The following is a 21,105-nucleotide window of genomic DNA, read 5'->3' as shown; positions in this document are numbered from 1 at the left end:
TTGTTAGGTTTTTGGTTAAAAGCCTAAAATGAGGTCTGTAGTTGCAAAAGATTAAGATATTTTGCTTTGTTCAACAGCGTGAAATCCATCAGTAAATACAGCACAGGTCAATTTTGAAGCCTTTAAATGACTCAACAATGGTGGCTGCTGACATGTGGCTCAATGAGGCTTCACTGTTGCAGACATTAAGAGAATGGTGCAGGTGAGAGACCCCAGTCCGTCAACTTGAAAGAAAATGCTGTGTGAATTAGATTCTCATTATATGCTTTACATCTACACGACAGTGACTTCTGGGCTCTCGTGTCCCTCTAGAGAAGGACATTATCACTAATGCTAGTTTCGAGGAGGTTGTAAATAATTATGCACAACACATCTTGCGAAGAGAGTCTGAACAGCCCAGGGCTAGGATCTTTTTTTGCCGTCTTTATACTTGCGTCATTCACACGAGTTTGGACACTGGTTCAATGGTTTATGCGCTTGTCAACATAAGACCTAGTTTTCACTTGTGAAGACTATCTTGCAAAACAGAATGTGCAGGTCTCATAACTTTCATTTGCCACATCAATACAGTTTCTGCAATTATTGAAAATCACATAATCTTAATAATCTCATTAGTTTTCAGTCAAAGGAACCTTGTGGATGCTACCTTCTGTGTTGGCCTACAAAAATAAACTCTAAAGTGTTCACCTCCCATGAACTCACCTTTTTCCATTGTTCATTCCTCTCCCTCCTATTCAGCCTCGGTCTTCTTGGATAACACTCATGTATTTTGGTCGTCTAACTTAAGCTCAGATCCACCCCTAACCTCTCCACCCTGCCACAATTGCTTCCTGCCACCCTCTCCGCTTTTTGAACCAAATCACGTTTGCTGTTGGCCTTGGCCAGATCTCCCCGCTTCTGTCATTGCCTCCCATCTTCTGCCACCCTCCTTGCAGTCCCAATCATGCATGATGGGATCCTTCACGAAACCTGTCTCCTACTCATATAATTGAATCTCTGTTCCTCTACTTTCCTTGCTCTTCTCCTCTGACCACAATCACTTTCGCTCTTAGCCACCTCCTCACCTCTCCAGTCGTTTTCCCTCTCTTGTCTCTCTTAATCGCAAGGAAAGTGTTGTTAGGCATGCCTACGGCTTCTCAGGTGAGAACATTCGTGCTTGTTCAACTGAAATTTGCTGTCAGTTTTCCTGACCTGACCGCCTCTCTGCTCCCCCAAGAAGGGACCTATGTTGTTGGTTCTTAGCTGCACCGGTTTATTCATCTTCAGTTACCAGCTTTTCTCTCACATTCTGACAATCTTTTTACTCTTCTAATCCAACACCTCACCATACAATGCACAAAACAAAACAGACAACTTTTGGACCTCATTAAGATTCGTTTTAAAACTACTTTGTCATGGAATATTGCATTTCATAGAAATCTTTGCTCTCTCTCTTAAGTTTTTCATATTTCATTGATCCGATATCATCTCATAATGATTGCAGTCAAATAACAATCAGCAATGTTATTTCTGTTTTTTACAAAATGTAATGTCATTTTTGACAATCTTAAGACTCAGAACAAATGCCAAATAGAAGTTAAAAAAAAGTCATGCCATAAACAGCAAGTATAAGGTTGAATGCATAGTGTAAATATCCATCCATCCATCCATTTACTATACTGCTCATCCATTAAGGGTTCAGGGGGGCTGAATACGATCCCAGCTGACACTGGGTGAGAGGTGGGGTTCACCCTGGACAGGTCACCAGTCCATCACAGGGCCATCGGGAGCAATTAGGGGCTCAGGATCTTGTTCAAGGATACTTGGACTCGGTCACCAGAGGAAGTGAGGATCGAACCAGCGACCCTGATGGTACTTTTTTTTTTAGTCAAGAAAGTGGGTTCAGGACTGAGTCTTGCTTGGACACGCTGTTCTACATTAAGTTCTTTTGATAAATGATACCCTTCCAGCTCCACTCACTGAGCTTCGGTGAAAATGTCTGGAAGCCCTTCCGGCAAGGACCACTGGACAATTTGAAAAAATATGCCACAGTACAGTAAAATATAGCAAAACTTACTCTTATGGGACTCTCAACAACGAGAGGATGATGTATGGATACATTTCGGCTGATAGTTGATGAAGAAAGACTTGGCAACTGTCAAACACTGATGACGCGAATCAGAGAATCACAGGCATTACGACAGTTTGTAGCTGCTGTGGAGATGATACCATTTCTACACCTAAGTTGTCATTCACATGGCAGGTAAGCACAAACTCAGCACTTAGATTAGCAACAGCTGTGTGGGGCTCAGAAATCAAGAGTTCTGGGTCATCTCAGTAACTACTGGCCCAGAAAAATGTGGCATAATCCGTGGATCTACTTCTGCAAGTTAAAAGGCTTGCTGTCCTGATGTGGGGGCAACACAACGCTTTAAGGTGGTCCGCACCATGCAGGAGTATGCAGGTTGTGTGAGTGTGTGTGCAGATATAGAGGGGCCAGTAATGCATATTCATAAAAGCACCCCCCCCCCCACTTCCCTCCTTTCATCCCTCGTTTGCTTTGATCAGAAAGTTAGAGCTAGGAGTCCAACTCTTCTACGGCCTGTGCTCCCAGAATGCTGCAGGGCCTGAAAGGAGGATGAAAATACGGCAGAGCCAAGCAGATATACACACAAGTTGACACACACACTGACCCGCAAGCACAAACATAAGTTGACAGACAAAAAGGCTGCTTGACAGACACTGACTCAAAGGCAGAAAAATGGCACACAGGCAGCAAAGACAGCATATATACACTAACGGATAGTAAATATGTTTTTGTAAAAAAAAAAAAAAAAAAAAGTCTAACTATCCTAATCTATAAAACGCATGTTAACAGTCAAAACAGTTAAAGTCTGCATGTCCTCTCTATATTAAAAATGTACAAAGAAAGTTCTTCTGGATTACCAAAATAATGACACAGCCAGTCCCCCTCTGAAACAGATCTTCCAGCTCTTCTTGTGGAGAGGAAACTGCGGTAAAATGTGGATCTCTGTAATGCATGTGAGGCAGCTTAATTGGGGCCAAATCTTAACAAAATCTTGTCATGTTTTCACACCCTTAGGTGTATTTAGATAAAAGCGCACAGAAAGTGGCATATCCAACTAAAGAGAGAGGGAGAGAGGGAGGGTAGAAGGAGAAAGCGTGGGTGCACTGCCAGAGAGGAGCACTTACATTCTCATGTCTTTGCTGCTGCTTGGAGGCTTGATCTTGCTTGTATTTGTTTCACAGAGGCGCGTAATATGTCTTGGATGAGTGCATGTACACAAAAGAACACTTCCCCAAAATCTGTTTTATTCTATCTTCCTTACTAGTCGAGCCTCATTTCATTTTCCTCTCCATCTCTTCCTCTCCTAGGCTTAGCGGTTTGGTTGGGTGAGTATCAAATGCAAATCCTGAATCAGACTATCAAATCCAGATTCTGGAATCTACAGCTCTCAATATTTACAAGCAACTTAAATTGAATATCTCAGATTCTTTCACTTGCTTTACAAGCATACAAGAATTTATTCATTTTGAGGAAGACAATACTCTTCTCTCCTCTGTGTGTGTCTCCTCTGTACACTAGCAAGCTGAGACCCACAGAGTCCAAAAGACTACTAGTTAGCTTAGCCCAGTGAATGGTAGTGGATGGGAAGTGTTAGCATATCTCTGTCAAAGGTCAAATAAATCTTCCTCCAAAACAGTTTTTACCTCTCATTATGAAATAACAATTAAATATTAATATTTTAGTTTTAGAATCATACATAGCCTAAACTTTATTCCTGACTGGGAGCAGCCTTTTGATGCATCATCTCAAATATCTTAAATTAACTCGAAACAAAACGTTTGTTGACTACAAGAGCAACTGTTGCTACAAATCATGGCCGACTATTTAAGTGACTGTGATGGATGAAACAAGATCCTGAGCCTCATCTATTTGACCAACTTTTGCATTCCTATGCTAACATTTCCCATCGATTACCATTCACTGTGCTAAGCTAACTAGCTGTCAGCTGGGCACTTTGGGTCTCAGCTCCCTAATGCAGCACAGAGGAGAGAAGGGCAGATACCCCTCGCTACCCCAGGTATCTAGCTTCTTGTCTGACTTGTCTGAGGACAGGGAACAAAGTTGTTCTTTTGGTTTCACGTCAGGCTTTGCTTAAGTAACTTTTTGAATAGCAGTCTAAGAAAGGTGATGTGGCCTGGAACCACTGATGTAAACCATTATAACTGATTACAACTGTCAGTTGGTCCCGACTAAAAAAAAAGAAGCGGCAAACTTTATCATAATGGTTTCTATATTCCAATTATCTAATAAAAAGCATCAGAGCCAAAGTCCCTCTAGAGACTGTTTAGTTTTCAAAGCAAGCAAACTCCTGGACTCTCAACTCCTCCACCGCTCTCGTCCCCCCCTTCACCACACCAGCTTCCAATTTGTAGCCTTTGTGTATGTTACAGCAGTGAGATTTGCAGCCCCCCTGCCTTCCTCTGATCAGGCCCCCACTTGGACATCTGTCGGAGGATGTTTACCCAGGCAGTAAGTATGTTAGGGGAAATATTATCCTAGTTTTACCTTACCTTTCTTCTGTCTGAAGCATAAACACCAGCATTGTGAGATGGGGATGGGAGAGACAGAGCAGGAGGGGGGAAAAAGAAGGAAGAAGTATGACAGAGTGGATGTGAGAAAAGGAAAGTGGAGGACTGGATGGGTTGGAATAGACGGGATATTTGAGGAAGAAGGTAAGAGGAGGAGGACAGCAAGGAAGGAAAGTATGGATGAAGAGAAATTACTGCGAGAAAACTATTTCATCTGTCACTTTTGTCATTATCTCAGGTATCATAAATGCCGTGAGACGCAAGTACCAATCTCAGATTTAATAACTTTCTATTTCTCCAGGTATTAAAATTTTATCACTCCACCGAGATTTTTTAACTTCTCAGCTCTTAAACTAAATTTCTTCCCACAAAGAGATCAAATTTTCACCATCAGAATAACTGTAGAAATGTTTGACAGTTTTTTTAACTATCTGCTAAAACAACAGAGTTGTGTCTGATGCTTGACGCACACACAGATGTGCAAACAGGCTCACAAACACACACAATTATCCCCATTTTTTCCTCATTATCTCTCTCACATATACACACAAGCATGCGCACACACACGCGGTTACACACACACGAACACACACACACATACACGCACGCATGCACACAAATGCCTCTCTCTCTCGCTCCCTCCCCGTCTGGTGTTACTTCCAACGTAAAACCAAACCATGTGTGGCAGCTATCCTTTGCTGGCCTAAACTGGTGGTGCTGGGTCACTTTAAAGGACTAAAAACATTTACTGGACACTGTTCTTTACTTGTTTTCCATTCAGGGTTGAATCAAGGGCAGCTGAACTTGGTTGTAGATACTTGATATTTCACCTCTCGTCCCTGCAGCTTCTTCAGGACTTTGAAGAACTGAACTTATTTAACTTACAAGACTGAAGAGGCCCCTTAAATCTTCAAGTATCTACAATCAATGCTCTTCATTCTGCCTTGTTGTCTCTATCTACCTGTGTTCAGCTCTTCACTGCTGCTTGCCTCTTTGTCACCTGTCGTCCTCCTTCACTACCCCTAACTCCTTCTTTTTTTGGCCTGTTTTGCATCTTTTCCCTCCCTCTGCCTGTCTGCTCTCATCTGCTTCCCTGCATTCTTCTCATTGGAACCCCTTTCACCGTCTCCCCGCCTGTCCATCTAGCTTCCCTCTCTTGAACTCTTTTCTGTCACTATTTCTACTTGCACCCCCCCACACACACACACACACATACATACATACATACATACACACACCTCCTCCCATTCCTCCCTCCCCGCTCCACCACCAACTAGGCATGAAAACGGCGCTCCATTAGGAGTGCCTGGGCTAAGCCCGGTCTGACACACAGTGCTTTGATCAGCCGTGAGCTGGGCTAAACACCCCGCTAAACTCCTAGTCTGAAGAGCAGGAGGAGGAGGAGGAGGAGGCGGAGGAGGTGGGTGGGGTGGGGGGCTATTGAGGGAGAGTTAGGCGAGAGATGCGAGCAGGGAGATTAAAAATGAGATGGAGACAATAAAATGTGACACAAAGACAGAAAATAGAATTCATCAGGCTACCACAATGTGTTTTCTCTCTACTCTTGTCTTTCATCGCTTCCCTCACAGCCTATAATGCTAACGTGGACACGTGCATGTCTCACAGATGCTCACAGGCAAAAGTGAAAAAACTAATGTGACTTTAAAGAAACGCCCCACACGCTCCAACAGATACATGCTTTCTTTGAAAAAAACAGTACCATAGCGAGTCCGGACAGAGGTGATGTGTGAGAGCAGACCTCCAGAGGTGACAACAGTAAAGCTTTCCACATTCATGCAGGCAGGCAGATACCAAACCAGCAGCAGCAAAAGGACAAAAAGCGCTCGTCTTTTTCTCCTGAAGAGTGAAGAGAGAGAAAAGGGATTTCCGCTCAGCGCTAATCAATCAGGCCCTAATAATGGCTCCCATTCCTCGCTGTCGACTGGAGGGGTCAAGGCATCCCGTGACCCAGCGCCCAGGGCCCAGGGGCCAAAGCCTCTCTCAGAATAGCACCCCAGGACAGACTCCCCAGGCTAATTGTCCAAGCCAGTGTCAGCCTTTTCAATGCCCCCTCCTCCTCCTGCCACCACTTTCTCCTTCATTCCTCCCTCTTTCTTCTCCCTTCAAAACTCTGCGATCCTCTCTTAGGGAATCCACAAACCAGCATGGCTATCATAGCGAAAGGAAGCTGAGGATTTGGACGATTTAAAGCTGAACAAGACAGCAAAAGACAGAGAGAGTAGTGGGGACTTGTCAGACAGATCATTGACGAAGTGGGAGGATGAAGAGCGAGGGATAGGTAAAGCGAGAGTTGGACAGAGCTATACGGTGGAGGAGACTGTCCTCTACCCCTCCGACACATCACTTACATCAGCGGAACAGAGTGCTGTGACAGGTCTATCCCCTTCAATCTGCACATCAATAGGTTCGTATTAATCACAGCCAGAGCCGAGAGTGTGTGTCTGAATCTCAGGCACACCACAACAACGGAATACGACCACAAAAAGACTGCACACACACAGTCATACATACACACACACACACACACACACACACACAGGAGAGCACAAGAGTCCGAAGCAAAGACCACTCCAGCTCGGCGCAATGGCATTCCTCTCATTCCAAGCGCACGCTGCTCATTAACGGCATTAGATCCCACAGACAGAGGGGCAGATTGATGGAGATGACTCCCAATTCCCACTCTCTTCTGTCACCTTTTTGTCCTCACAGTCCCCCTCATCCAACTCTTTCCCTGTCTCTAGACACTGTCAAGTCCTGGTTAGACAGCACTGAAGCAGAGGAAAGGAAAAAAAATAAATCAAGATTTATTTTTAAGAATGTGAAAATCAATTACTCACTGAGAACCTCCTCTTTTTCTGTTTCTTTTTTTTTGTCCTGATTTGTTATCCTCTTCTCCACTGTCGCGAGGGGTGTGTGTTTATCCCGGCGTGTGTGCGTGTGTCAGTCCAATAGTGGAAAGTTGCTGTCTGCATGCATGAGCGTGTGTTTGTGTGTGTGAAAGAGAGAGGGAACGCGTGCGTCTGTCTCTGCGTCTCGCACTGCTCTGAGTGAGTGAGCTGAGGCTGTTTTAAACAGGCTGCTCTCCCCATGTGACCAGCCCAGCCACAGGCAGGAATACATTACTGACACACACTCTCGCTCTCTCTCTCTCTCTCTTCCCCCTTCTCTCCCATTCGCTTGCTTATACACACACCGTGTCCACAGTGCACCCCCTAGCCACCACTCTGAGTAGTGGAGGGAACAGCCCACACACACACACACACACACACACACACTGCAAACACATATTTCCTCCTGTTTTTCAAAGTATGGACCTCATACCCACACACACCTATACACCATATGGCCACAGCGTTGATGCTTTATGTGTCTCGACACAAATAAAGATCAAAATGAAACATCATTTGAGATCTATCACTTTAATTGTTTTCCAGTGTTTTGGACTTTTCCGTGCTTCACACCTGGAAGCGTTGACCTTTTCAGTAATGGAAACCTTTTAAAGTTGACCTTCAGTTGCAAGGTTGGTTCTGTTGCATTACACGTTAAGTGGAATGGAAAACATCACAGATGAGGTGTTTCAGCTGCAAAAAAATAGATTTAATCTGAAAAAGGCTGTATGTATTCTCAAATACCAAGAGCCATGAAAGCACAAGGAAGATTCAAATGATTCATCACCTAAAAACGTGCATTTTGACATTCAAGTACTCACAAATAAGTGTCTTCAGCTCATGAAAATGGTTTCTCCCTCCTGCATCACTTCTTATGCAGAATAAAGAAAGAGCCATTCACATACATTTAGCTTTGAGCTAGCTATCATCAACAACCATCAATTAAACCGTACATTATTTTAGTTCAAACTAAAGTGTTCATGGATTATTGAGACCAAGGCTGAATAAAGAAGACCTGGATTAAACTACACAATGCACTTGAAAGTTTGCAAACAGACACTTTTGGGCAGTTTTGCTGTTGTTTTCTTGCTTATTGTAGCGTCTCTCACCATTAGCTTTAAGCTAAATACATATAGTTTTCTCTTTCTGTATTCTGAAGTAACAAAGAAGTGACCCAGGCAGGTAAACACATCTTTGTGGGCACAATACACCCATTTGTGAGTACTTGAAAGGTAAAATGTATTTTTTGGGGAGAAGAATCACTTCAGGAGTAAAAGACTCATGAGAAAATGCTTTAATAGCCTTAGTCATCATTCTAACAAAGACTGCCGGTTCATTTAAACAGCAACCTCACCAATGGATAGTTAATCAGCTTCTGACAAATTTATCATGTAACGTTCAAGAACTTTAAGCACCATATTGCTGCACTTCAGAACCTTGAACAGAAATTAATGGCAAGTGAAAGTCATTTATTATAACAATAATACCCAGGAGGGCAATTTTTGCAGTAATTACAAGCACCACTTGCAACAGCAGTCAAATACAGTAGCCAGGGTAGTAATGTTGACAGATCCAGGCCATACAAAGCCACCTACCTCTGCTTTTTTCCACTGAACTGGCTTGGTGAGCTGCGCATATCCAAGCTTGTGTTTTTATGCACCCTACTACCTGGTGTTTTCAAGTGGCACTGAAAGACACGCTGGTTTCTTACATCAGACTGTCTCTGTCAAGCTTTATAACTCTTCCTTCTTTGCTAAGCTGCCCGTGCCTCACGTCTTACTCAGTCCAGTTTAATCCCTGCGCTTCCCTGGTTGAAGTCTTTCATAAGACATGGTTAAAATCAAAGCAAAATTAGAAATATCTCTTGCTTTTATTTCCTTTTTAAAAAAAAAAAAAAAGTTTTGCTTGCTTATATTTCTTCCTGTTCATTGTCTGACTGCTTCATCAGGTATGATCCTGGATCAGTTCCATCAAAATATTAAATCCAAAATAAAATAAAAATAAAAGCACTACTATTAAATTGTTTTGTTTGTTTGTTTGTCAGAGCTGGCTTTGTGAACATTTTGAGGAGAAGATACGTGATTTAATTGCTTGCTTCTTGTTAGTAGTGAATCTAACATGACTCCATCTCTCATTAGCAGAGATCTGCCTGGAACACACTGACCTTACTACCCTTTTTTTCATTAACCTTCTATCATCTTCTGCTCATGTGAAACCGTTCATATCCCTACTCCACACAGGTACAATGTAATTCTTTAAAAACCCCTTGAACCCTGGAGGCCCCTTGTTGGGGGCCTGGGGGCCCGGCAAAAAACAGCAACAAACATTGCATTTGCCACATGGAGACACTGTCATGTTGCAAATTAAGCAGAAAAAAAACTTTTCTACAAGCACCCATAAGCCATTTTTAGAAACAATACACAAGTCCAACACCAAGATAATGACCAATAACAAAAGCTGTAAAGCACCTTTAAACTGCTGCCGACTGCTGAACAAGCAGCCAACCTCTCTACACTCTAACTCTGAGTTTTTACCTTTGAAGCTGTCCTGTGATGTTGCTTGTGTTCCAGCCCCTGAAACCACTGACAATCCTCTGTTGTTTACGACAATGTGCGTGTGCTAGTTTCATGGTCATTTGCAGCCATCTAGTCAGATGTATCTTCAAATCAGAAGCTAATGAGGGGAGGTGGCTCATCAATTGTCATTGTCTCGTCAATGACCCATATTGACAAATTGTTTCCTGAGATTTTGACAGCACAGGTCTGCATTTCTGCTGCAGCTGGAGTCAAAATCCAGTTTCTTCAAATAAGGCCAATTAAAGTTGGAATAGTTTTCAAAACAAGTCAAAAAACACTTTTACATGAATGGAAATAATACTTGATATAGTTAAGTTATGCATTCTTCCCTGCTTAAGGTTGGATGGCGCATTTTGCTTGAAAAGAACCAAACTGCATGAAAAACCTGTGTGAAATCGCACCTTAGCACAGACAATCATCATATCTTAGTTGACTGCTCCATAGATGAATTGAGCCAGTATCCCCACCATTTCAATATGGCGTTCGGTCTGAACAGTGAGGTTTCAGGTATTTCATTGTTTGTTCAAACTGCATTTATTAAAAAACAGAAACATCTACATTGATTCTGACACTTCAACAATCATCGAATAATTCTTATTCTTATTTTTAAGGCCAAGATTACTGATTTGGTCCCTGTCAACGTGAAGATATCTTCTAGTTACCATGAGCACGTCAATTCAAACAGGTGGGCTGAAATCAATTTTCATATCAAAAACACATAAAGAAAAGTTGGTTAAACCCTCATAACAAATCTGCTTGAACAATAAGTATCCTAGACATGGACACACAGAGAATAATTAGCAGGAGAAATAAAGGTTGAATTCCCTTACATCACGACTTACCAACTCACGAGAAGTTTGAAAACTAAATAAAGATCATCTATATTCCCAGAGCATAAGCGTGTAATTGCATGCGCTATTCAATACGACCAATGACATTTAAATAAAAGCACAAAGGTGTGCAGGTGAGGAAGTCATCAAACAACTTTACTCACCATTTAAGTAGCCAAGACAGCGATGTGCACACCGTAACCTGGACGCCATGAGAGCTCACCGAGACTAAAGCTGGTAGCTGGATGGAGTCATAAATCCTGCCCTTTCCGAGTTTTCTGATGGGCCAAAATAAAAAGTAAGAGTCTAGTAGACACAGCCTTTACTAAATGCTCTACAATTACCATGTAATTTATTGTCACATAATTTTTCACTCAGTACTTTAATGAGCCTCAGTTGAAGGCTTTTGGAATGTGAAACAAGTTCATCTGTAAAAGTAGACAACCATGATCTTTTCTTCTTCTGCTGCTGCTGCTGCTTCCTTCCTCCTTCATGTGTCTCTGTCTATTTCATGTTGCATGTTGCATTGGTAGTTGTTGTTGTTAATAAATACTCTCATTAACTTCCAGTTTCTGATCATTCCTCATTGCAGACACAAAATATAAGAAGATCCAGAATTTATCACTTGGGTTTCATAAGACTGCTGGATTTGATTCATTATTATTTGATGACTCATTTCATCCACTGTTGGAGCGAATAACCTGCTCAGCACAACCAAGGGTTCCAATGGGGATGCTTTTCTTTTTTTGGCTTTCTTTTCCTGGTTGCATGATTGATCCATGAAAATAAGCCAGGATGTGCTGAGAACGTCGCCATCCTTGGTGTATGGACTAAGAGTGACCCCTGAGGTGAATTATTGATTATTCGGTAGATAGGCCTATTTTCCTCCCTTTTGAGGTTGGTGATCACAGTACTCAGGAGGGTGTAGTTCTACCTCAGAGCTGCTTTCCTAACTGAAGCTTTGAAGCCTTTCTGTTGAGTGGCAGCCATTGATGTAATGAGAGTAGCTGATGTTTTGCAGGTAATGGGTGATCTAAGAAAAATATCCTCTATTATCCTCTGAGGGACTTGTGGTGTGGCAAGTTGGGACAAAGTTAGGCAGTGGCAGGAATTCTAATAACATCTATAGTCAACAAGGCATGCTTCCTTTGGTTCTCATGAGATTGTGTAATACTTTGGGATCATCTTTCTTATTTATCATTCTTTCATCCTTAAAGACGAGTCATCGATACCTGTGATATCTGAGTAACTCTGAATACATAAGTAGAACCTGATGTACCTGAAAGTGGAAAACTATCCAGCTGGACTGCGACACTTCTGGGAGTTGCAGCAAAACTGTGAATATCAATAGAAAAAGACACATTTAATCAAGTTACCTGCAAAATATATGTTTAACTGCTTAATCACATCAAATCTCAAGATTACATATGAGTGTTTTGTTAAATACGGAGGGGAGCAGACAAATTAGACGTTTGGGAAAGGAATTTAACAATGCATTTGTCAGTTATTTAAATTTTTTAATGAGAATATCTTCATTTACAGACTAAATAAGTCACAGCAAGTTTCCAACATTGCCATTTAAAATGTTCGATCCACTTTGTCATAAGGTGACCTGTATTAAAACGTGTGCTGCTACATCTTGGACCCGAGACTCCTCTTTTAGTCCATTTTAGGATTTCTATGTTTTCAGCCATGTTTGCACAACTGTGTCAAAAATGTGTCACGGAGGAACACTGTGATTACCCTCTGTTTACCAAAAGCTAAAAAAAAAAGAACACAAAAAAGAACAAAGCGGGGTTTGCTGTGATCTCTGCACTCACAGTGGTCAAACTTTGTCAAATGTTTATGTTCTGTTGAATAATATTACATTTTCCAGAGTAATTCCAGGCTTTAATAAACCAAGTTAAACATTAAGGGAATTTACAGTACTTTTAGATCAGGACCCATTTCCCAAATGATTTGGTCCTTAAGTACTGGAGAACTGCAACAACAGGCAGAATCAATTTATGCATCAAACTGTAAATGTCTGTGTCAATCAATTTTATGAATTACCTGATTACCTAGCATGTTCTTTTATTTTTGGAAAGAAACTTTTAAATTAAAAAAAATCTTAATATTAATTGCCTCCATTTGACAATATTTCAAAAATAAATGACATTAAGTTAAGACTTTATAGCAACTATTACGATTTTTATTTTTTTTAAAACGATTTTTAGACAGCTAGTTTTTCACTCACCTGTCAAGGGACTTCGGAGCTAGCTAAGTTGCACATGTTGACTTAGCCAACTAGCTAACAACAAAATGGCAGCTAACATTAACAACTAGTTGAAAGCTAACAACTAGTTGAAAGGTGACATTGACAACTAGTTTACAGCTAACATTCACAACTAGTTTACAGCTAACATTCACAACTAGTTTACAGCTAACATGAACAACTAGATTACAGCTAATATTAACAACTAGTTGAGAGCTAAAATTAACAACTAGTTGACAGCTAGTTTACAGCTAACATTAACAAATAGTTTGCGGCTAACATTAACAACTAGCTGGCAGCGAACATTACGGATTATACCAGAGCTGTGTGAAAGTCCGGTTTACCTTGGGTTTCATCGAACAGCCCAGGATGGAGAGTCCTGCCGGCAAGCGACTAGCGTGGGCGGGGACCGGCGTCCTCCTGGCGTCTTTGAGGTGGCTGCTCCGTGTCCGCGTTACCAATGACGTCACTAGGGTGGTTTCGCGGAGCACGTGAGCTGCTGGTAGTGCTGCCTGAATGGCGTTAGTGGAACGACACGAGGCTTAATTGGAAGACCGTCTTGATGAAGAACTTGTCAGAGAGACTCTTTGAGATAGAGCAGTGGCTCCTAGCGCTCCCTGGCGGGGGGTGGATGTTTCTTAACATATTTTGTAGCATTTTCGGTGTATTAATGTGATTGTAAAGGGGGTCCCCAGCCGGAAGCAAATGCTGTTTGGGGGGCCGGCTTGGAAAAGCTTGGGAACCCCTGTGATAAGAGTATCCTCTTGATTTTGTGTTTTACAATCACTCTTTACTTTAATTCCTGCCTGCTCATTTTCTGTACTGAGTGATTCAAATAATTATTCAGTCCAATATCGAGCAGTGGAGCTTTTGAAAGCATCTAAGCAAAAAGTGTTTGACGGGCTACTAGGCACAAGCTTATTCACACTGTATTGATATTTTGGCGGTGGTTGATGAAGGAAAGAAAACTTGTCTCCATGGAGGTATTAACCCCCAGCTCTTCTCCAATTTCAGGACAAAGTTGAATCCTCAAAGGCGGCAGCGACAATGTTGGATGTCTTCTCTGTTACCTTGTGGGACCCTACACCATTTCCTCACTATCTCCCGGGACGTCAATCACTGGATAATTATTTCCTCTTTTCCTGAAAGTTTTGGAGCAGTTCAGGTTTAATCGTCATGTCAAGATCAATACAGTTTATTGTTGTTATTTGGATTGGAGTGTTTACTGCCTGCCTGGCTGCTGGGTAACAAGTTTGTGTTGTGAGAAGTTAAGAGGATGAAAATTTTGTAATATTACGTTACCAACCCCTCAAAGATACTGTTTATATAACTACAGTACCCAATTTAACCAGTAGTTGATCCTAAATACACCACATCACGTAAATAAGGAAATTACATCCATCGGGGGGGGGGGGGGGGGGCTGGAGCCAATCCCAGCTGACATTTGGCAAGAGGTTCACCCTGGAGAGGTCGCCAGTTCTTCACAGGGTGAAACTACATCTACATGAATACAATTAAAGCAATTCTGCCATAAGAACTCTTTCATAAGATGTCGTGGCAACTTTTAAATACGACTAGAAAGCTGTCAGTAAGAACCAGCCTCCAAAATCTTATCATGATCATTTGGAGTGTTCGAAATGGGAGTCACCTCCAAGGAGTGCCAAGTCAATAGGCTGAAAGCCCTGTTACAACGCTTCGCAATGATAGGAACAATTATATTCTATACATTGATAATGAGGCAAATGATGGACAATTAGGATTTTTTTTTTTTTTTTTTTGCTGAGTCATCAAAACTGCCATCCTGATGGGTTTCAAATTAAAAGGATTATTCACATTCATAGTCAAACAAGGTCCTCAGGCTCACTGTGTGAGGTAATCTTGAGTTAGAAATTCAATAATATAAATCAGAAGCCAAGAGTTTTTTTTCTTTTTTTCTGCTACATACTAATCCGACCCCAAGATTAAAATAATAATAATAAAGGTTCTGGGAGCACAACTGATTCAGTCACTCTCTGTAAACTTATAATTCTCAGCAGATCTTAAACTTCGCCTTGGGCTTGCTATCGCTAATGTTTAATAAATTAATGTTAATGCAGGCATTGAAGAGATGTGTCAGAATAGCCAAAATATGGTAATTAAGGGTACTGATTGTGGAAGGGAATCATAACACCACCAGCATGAGAAGAAAAGTACTATTATTATATTCACATAGGCTTTAGAAGCGGATGCCTTTCAGTCTCACCTTGCAAAAATACAAAATTATGTTGATCAAAAATTGTAGGCTGAGACAATCGGTGAGGCATAGCTGAGCGACTTCAACTTTATACACAATTTGGTGTCTAAATGAGGGTGTAAATGTTCCGTCTGCTTCCTCCTGAGAAAATATAAAGCTATTAAGCAAATGAGAGTGATTCAGAATGAGTACAGGTCCATTTTCACTATTTGCACTGGTATATTTGCTCTTACAAAAAATGTTTAAAAAAAAGAAAAGAAACGAAAGATAAGAAAAAAGCAAGTTAAGAGACCTAGAAGACATAGAAGGAAGTAAGTGTTTTCAAAATAAAAGCAGCTGTACATGTAGTGCAGTCGTCTGCTAAATACACCGAATAGACCAGGCGATGGTAACCGGAAAAGTAAAATAGCAGAGTGATGTGGCGCCGAAAGCTTAAAGAACCCTGTTGACCAGAGGACATAGCACATAATTAAACCATCACCCTTTGGGCCAGGAGACACTCCAGAACAATATACAGTACAGACCACCAATTGGTAGGTAAGAGTCTGTTTAAACAGGCTATCGATTATAGTGAAGATGAGAAAGAATCCAGAAGCTGTTCAGTGGCACAATCATCAGAAAGACGAGAGAAGGGAGACAGAAATACTTCAGCTCAGTTAAAAAGGCATCATTATTGTGACGTTGCCGTGTACGTGACTGTGATGCATGTAAACTGAATGAATGACGGCATCAACGACGCAGGGCTAACCAGTAGAGTTTAGTAAACTTGAGCATTGCAGTCACACCGATCCCATTGTTGCGTGACATTTTCTTCTCAGCGTGCATCGATGCAGTCCTCCAGGCATACAGTATGTAAAGATAAACACAAAAAAATAAATAAAAAGATCCATGCCACTTGATATTACAGACGGCTCCAGTACACATAATCTGCAGTTTGGCAGTTCTATGATTGCAACGCCACAAAACTGCGTGAAAAAGAAAAAAAAATGAATACAATGTTTAGAAAAAACTGAAATGAAGGACCCAGGGAGTGCAGCGGTCCGCTGGGTTACCTACCAGCACGAGAGCATGAATGCTAATAATAATTAATTTAATTCAGTGGCAACTTTCATGATACTCAAAGTCACCTTACAAAGCAAAAATACATTAAAACAAGAGCATACAAGAAGAATAAATATAAACAATTAAAGAGGGAAGGTGAGATGGAACAGATGGGTTTTGAGCCTGGATTTTAAAAGCTAGCGGGGAGTAGGTCACAGAGGGGGCGGGGCCAACTTGTGGTCCACTGCGGTGAGTAATGGGTAGCTGTTGTAAGACAGGGGAGATGTGCCAGGGAGATGGGGTCCAGGTGATGATGCAGGCTGCAGAGTTCTGAACCAGCTGAAGTTTGTAGAGTGACTTCTGAGGGAGAGCAAACAGAAGTGACTAGACTATGGACCAAAATAGCAGTAGTTTGCAGGTGAGGGAGGTGCAGAGAAGGCTGATATTGCGAAGGTGAAAGAAGGAAGATCGGGTATTGCTACTGATGTGGGCTTGGAAGGATAATGTGTTGTCGAGGGTGACACCCAGACTCTTGACCTGTGGGGACGGGGAGACAAACAAGCAATCAATTTTTAGAAAGAGGCCGTCAGTTTTGGATGATGTGGAGTAGCAACTCACCTTCCCATGTTGCATCTGGCTTGGTTGTGCAAGAGTACCTGCACAGTTGGCTGTGTCTGCAGGTGGGAAGTTGAATCAGTGTGTGTGTGTGTGTGTGTGTGTGTGTGGCACTAGTGTCTCCACTGGTCGGTCAGGGCAACTGTTTGAAGGGGGGGATAATGAAGTTCTCCCTCTTGCTAACATCTCCACCACTAGGTGTCCCCCAGAGAGGGGTGTGTGTGTGTGTGGGGGGGGGGGGGGGGGGTGAACCAGAGATGCCTAGTCAGGTGTTTTAAGCTAGTGCTGCTTGAACTGATTTATATATAGAAATGAGAAAATATGGAATGAAACATCAGCACAAAAGGGATGTTTCAATTACTGCACATCTCCCCCCCCCACACACACACACACACTTTAATTCCATTACCTTCCCAGAACAGTTTGTAGTACACATTTCAGTGCAGTACTACTATCAAATTCTGTATGAGCATCAGCTGGAGTCATGATGGTCAAGTCGTGTCAAATGTCAATTACTTTTCAGTCCAAAAATAACAACAAAAAACACAAAGTCAGCAACAAACCCCATCTCAAAACTAATGTCCATCATTTGTTGCCGTCCCAGATGGTTTCAACATTCTTGCATCATAGTTGGATAAATATAACATTTCCCCGTGTGTCTGTGCATAGGTAACGCTGTGTCTTGCTTTGACAATATTTGTGAGACAAACAGCACGTGTGAGGATGTGATAGACTACATATTTGTATTTCCTTGGGAGAGATAGATGAAGGTAGTGTGTGTGTGTGTGTGTGTGTGTGTGTGTGTGTGTGTGTGTGTGTGTGTGTGTGTGTGTGTGTGTGTGTGTGTGGGAGAGGGCGCAAGAGAGTGTATGATAAATATTCAGTGTTTATCGGCATGTCTGGGGGTGTTAGCTGAGGTCGGGGAGATAGATTTCCCCTCATTGGGAGAGTATGGATGGAAAGCAACAACACGCCTTTGCGCCCCTCGGCACTTTATTCCCAGAATCACAAACAGCATCCAGCCCACAAGCCTCCATCAGTACTAAGCCAATATTTATTTGCTCCGATAAGAGGAACACAAATGTCATTGTTCGTCATGCAGGGTATGTTTGCCAGCTGGATTGTTTTCCTTCCTCAAATTGGAAGACTTTAGCATTGATATCGCTTGAGGCTATAATGTGCCATTATGTCAAATGTCTGTCCACAGTTTCCTATCTCCCCCGTCAACGGAGACGAAGCATAGGAAGGCGTGATATGCTACAACAAGGACTTGCATATGTTTTGTTTCTAAAAAACTATATCAAAGCACCATGAAACATCCTGATTGATGAATAATTTAGCATTTGGCATTGCTTGCCACTAAATTATTCTGAAAATGCATCGATAAAAAGTTTAAAACCTGGAACACCTGGTGGCACATCGGTTAAGGGCGTACCATGTAGGCCAAGGCCATGCAGAGAAAAGGGGAATGATTCTGGCCTGGGTCTTATTTTGCATGTCATCCCCCCTCTCTTCTTCCCCCTTTCCTGTAATTTCTTCACAATATTCTATTTAATTAAGCATTAAAAAATGCAAAAATTAATCTTAAATAGAGTTGAAAACAACCTCTTCGTGCCGTTTCTTGCGTACCTCTTGTAACTGTCAGTCAAACATCTGTCGAGCGTGTTGGTGGCCTCCTACTTGACGAGGGTCAGACAGACTGGAACGTTGTAATAAACTTCACAGCTATTGAGAGAGACAGCGTCGAGCTTTCTTCTACTTTTATCTGTACTTGTCTCTGACACACCTGCCACACAGTCTGATGTGCAAAGATCTTTATTGAAAAAAATGAATGTACATAGTGATGCCACAATGTGTTATTTTAGATTTACTCTGATTTACATACAGTTCCACAAATGTGGCATATTCCATCACCGCTGACGCTTTTAAGTCTGTTATTTTAACTGAACCTTTCAGCCTTGTTGGTGACTAGCATTGTTAGCATGTTAGCTTGTGGTTTATCGGACTGGTACGTATAATATAAATATGCTTATTGTGACTGCTATAGCGACTGTATTTTTGACATAGGTTCCACTGAGTTGTTTGCGAGAATCAGCTTTAACATTATGTCTAGTATGAGTAGCCAAATTAAAGATTTATGTTGCTACAAAAAACAAAAACATGACGACTGGGGTACTGCTCATCATGTTGTCTTTGTTTGTCTCATTCGATATGCTAACTGTTAGCACACCTACACAGAAGAACCACTCAGCTCATGTGTTTGCGTTCCTTCGAGGACAAGTTGTTTCACCCTACTGTTACATTAGTGTGGTACTCTCCAGCTTGTCATTTTACAGATTTGAATTTGTAATTTCACAACTCATACCTGTACCAGCAGCTAAACTACACAATGCTGCTTTATGTGTGAAACTGTGCCGGGTTACATTTGTCATTCAGAAGCTGTAATAAAACATCATTTTTCCTTTTACAATGTTACTTCCACACTGTGTCATGCTTGACTTTTCCTTTGTCTCATAAATATTTCGAATGTGCTGAAAATACATTGTATGAGGCTTCTGAGTGTGACTCACCCAGCGAGAAGTAATACTCTTCATTTGCCTGTTTTTCCTCCTTTCCTGTCTTTTGCCGGCTCAACATTTCTCCCCCTCGTTCTTTTTAACCCCTTCCATCAGTTTCTCTTTGTGCTGCTCTCCCATCCTCCATCCTTATCATTTCCCTCCCTTCATCTCTGACTCTCTCCCTCTGTCATCGCCTCCTCTTGGTCTCTCTGTTGCACCCCGCTGACAAAAGCAGCGTGAGGAATCTCTAAGAAGCATTTCATGTCTTACCTGAGCGCAACGCTTAAAAAAAGGCATGAGAGAGTAAGCCGGCAAATAATCTTTAAAGCTTTTTTTTTCTGTTGTCATATTCTAATAGATGGTGTCTGAAAGACTTGAGGCTTGTTAAAGATCTGTGGAGGAGTAAAACAACCACACCCGCAGGGACGAAGCATTCAAAGGGCATCCTCACCTTTATTTCCTTACTCGCCTCTGCTTAAAAATGTACAATTAAAGGCTCTTGTGATCACTTCCAGACTGTTGGATGGTCAAATGTTTACTAGTAAACTACAGCACATCAAGACGGAGGTGTTTTCATTGGGGTCGGTCAGTTAAAAAGGCTCTAAAACTGAACAAGACGACGTCTTTGAGGTTTTGGCTTCAGAACTCTTTGCCTTTGGATTTAAGAACACCTTTGAAAAGGATCCAAATACGCACTGACTTAAAGATCTTTTTAAGAACAAAATTATTTTCATCCTAATGCTGCGACTGTGTTGTCTCCTGCACCGGTCTTCATTCGTTGAACTTTACTATTGTGTGACATTTACTCTAAAAAGATACCTGCAGCGACTTGCTCCTACATAACCTAGACAGGACAATGGCATCATCAAAACAACAACAAAGTTGGTTTTGATGATGTTTTTATTCATTCACTTTGTGTGGATGAAGCAGCACTTAAAAAGAATATCACAAAAGCAAAGATAACAGCAAGCATGGATTCAAACCGTCTCTGCATTCAGCAGTTAATTGCTCATCTGCTTTGCCACGTTTTGCATCACCTGATAAAATAATCTGTCCAGACAGAGCCACCACTTGCAGAATTTTTCAAATGATCAATAAATGCCATCTGTCTTGTCACTGGATTACTGACAACCCCCCAACACACACACAAACACACACAGACACACAGACACACACACACACACACACACACACACACACACACACACACACACACACACACACACACGCGCACCTTTTTTTTTTGTTTCACCTTCTCCATTGTGGATTTGTGGCCTGTTCATGTTTAGGTGACTGACAGCAGTAAGAGGATTTAAATGCAATTACATTGTTTTCCTCTCGAACACAAACGCATCACATAACAGAGCGCTGAAACTCTGCCAGCAACACAACACAGTTATGGACTGAGCATTAATGTGCAATTTCATAAAATTATGAAAAGTCATGTGAGGGAGTGACAAGGAGAGTGAATTTAAATAAAATGACAGTTACCT

At 41.7% G+C, this 21,105-nt stretch overlaps 1 protein-coding gene across 6 annotated transcripts in view; it reads right to left on the bottom strand.

Moving 5' to 3' along the window:
• The window catches only part of cntfr (ciliary neurotrophic factor receptor), a 244,636-nt gene extending 230,943 nt beyond the window's left edge, over positions 1–13,693 (bottom strand). For 2 of the 6 annotated variants that reach the window (XM_086187878.1, XM_086187877.1), the window contains exons 1-3: positions 13,510–13,693; positions 12,191–12,246; positions 11,076–11,189 (exon numbers count right to left, since the gene is read on the bottom strand). The gene's annotated coding sequence lies outside the window, so the exon portion shown is untranslated. Of the gene's footprint in view, positions 1–7,454; positions 7,670–11,075; positions 11,190–12,190; positions 12,247–13,509 lie in introns of those variants that run through there. The other 4 variants (XM_086187876.1, XM_086187874.1, XM_086187879.1 and 1 more) reach the window with 2 other exon arrangements.
• Positions 13,694–21,105: the final 7,412 nt, after the last annotated feature.

Source organism: Aulostomus chinensis, chromosome 19 (genome assembly GCF_037954235.1).
Source record: "Aulostomus chinensis isolate RoL2024-O1b breed Wild chromosome 19, RoL_Achi_v1.0, whole genome shotgun sequence".
NCBI classification, from domain to species: Eukaryota; Metazoa; Chordata; class Actinopteri; order Syngnathiformes; family Aulostomidae; genus Aulostomus; species Aulostomus chinensis.
Note: the sequence above shows the minus strand (reverse complement) of the source record. Positions and strands in the feature narration are given on the sequence as shown.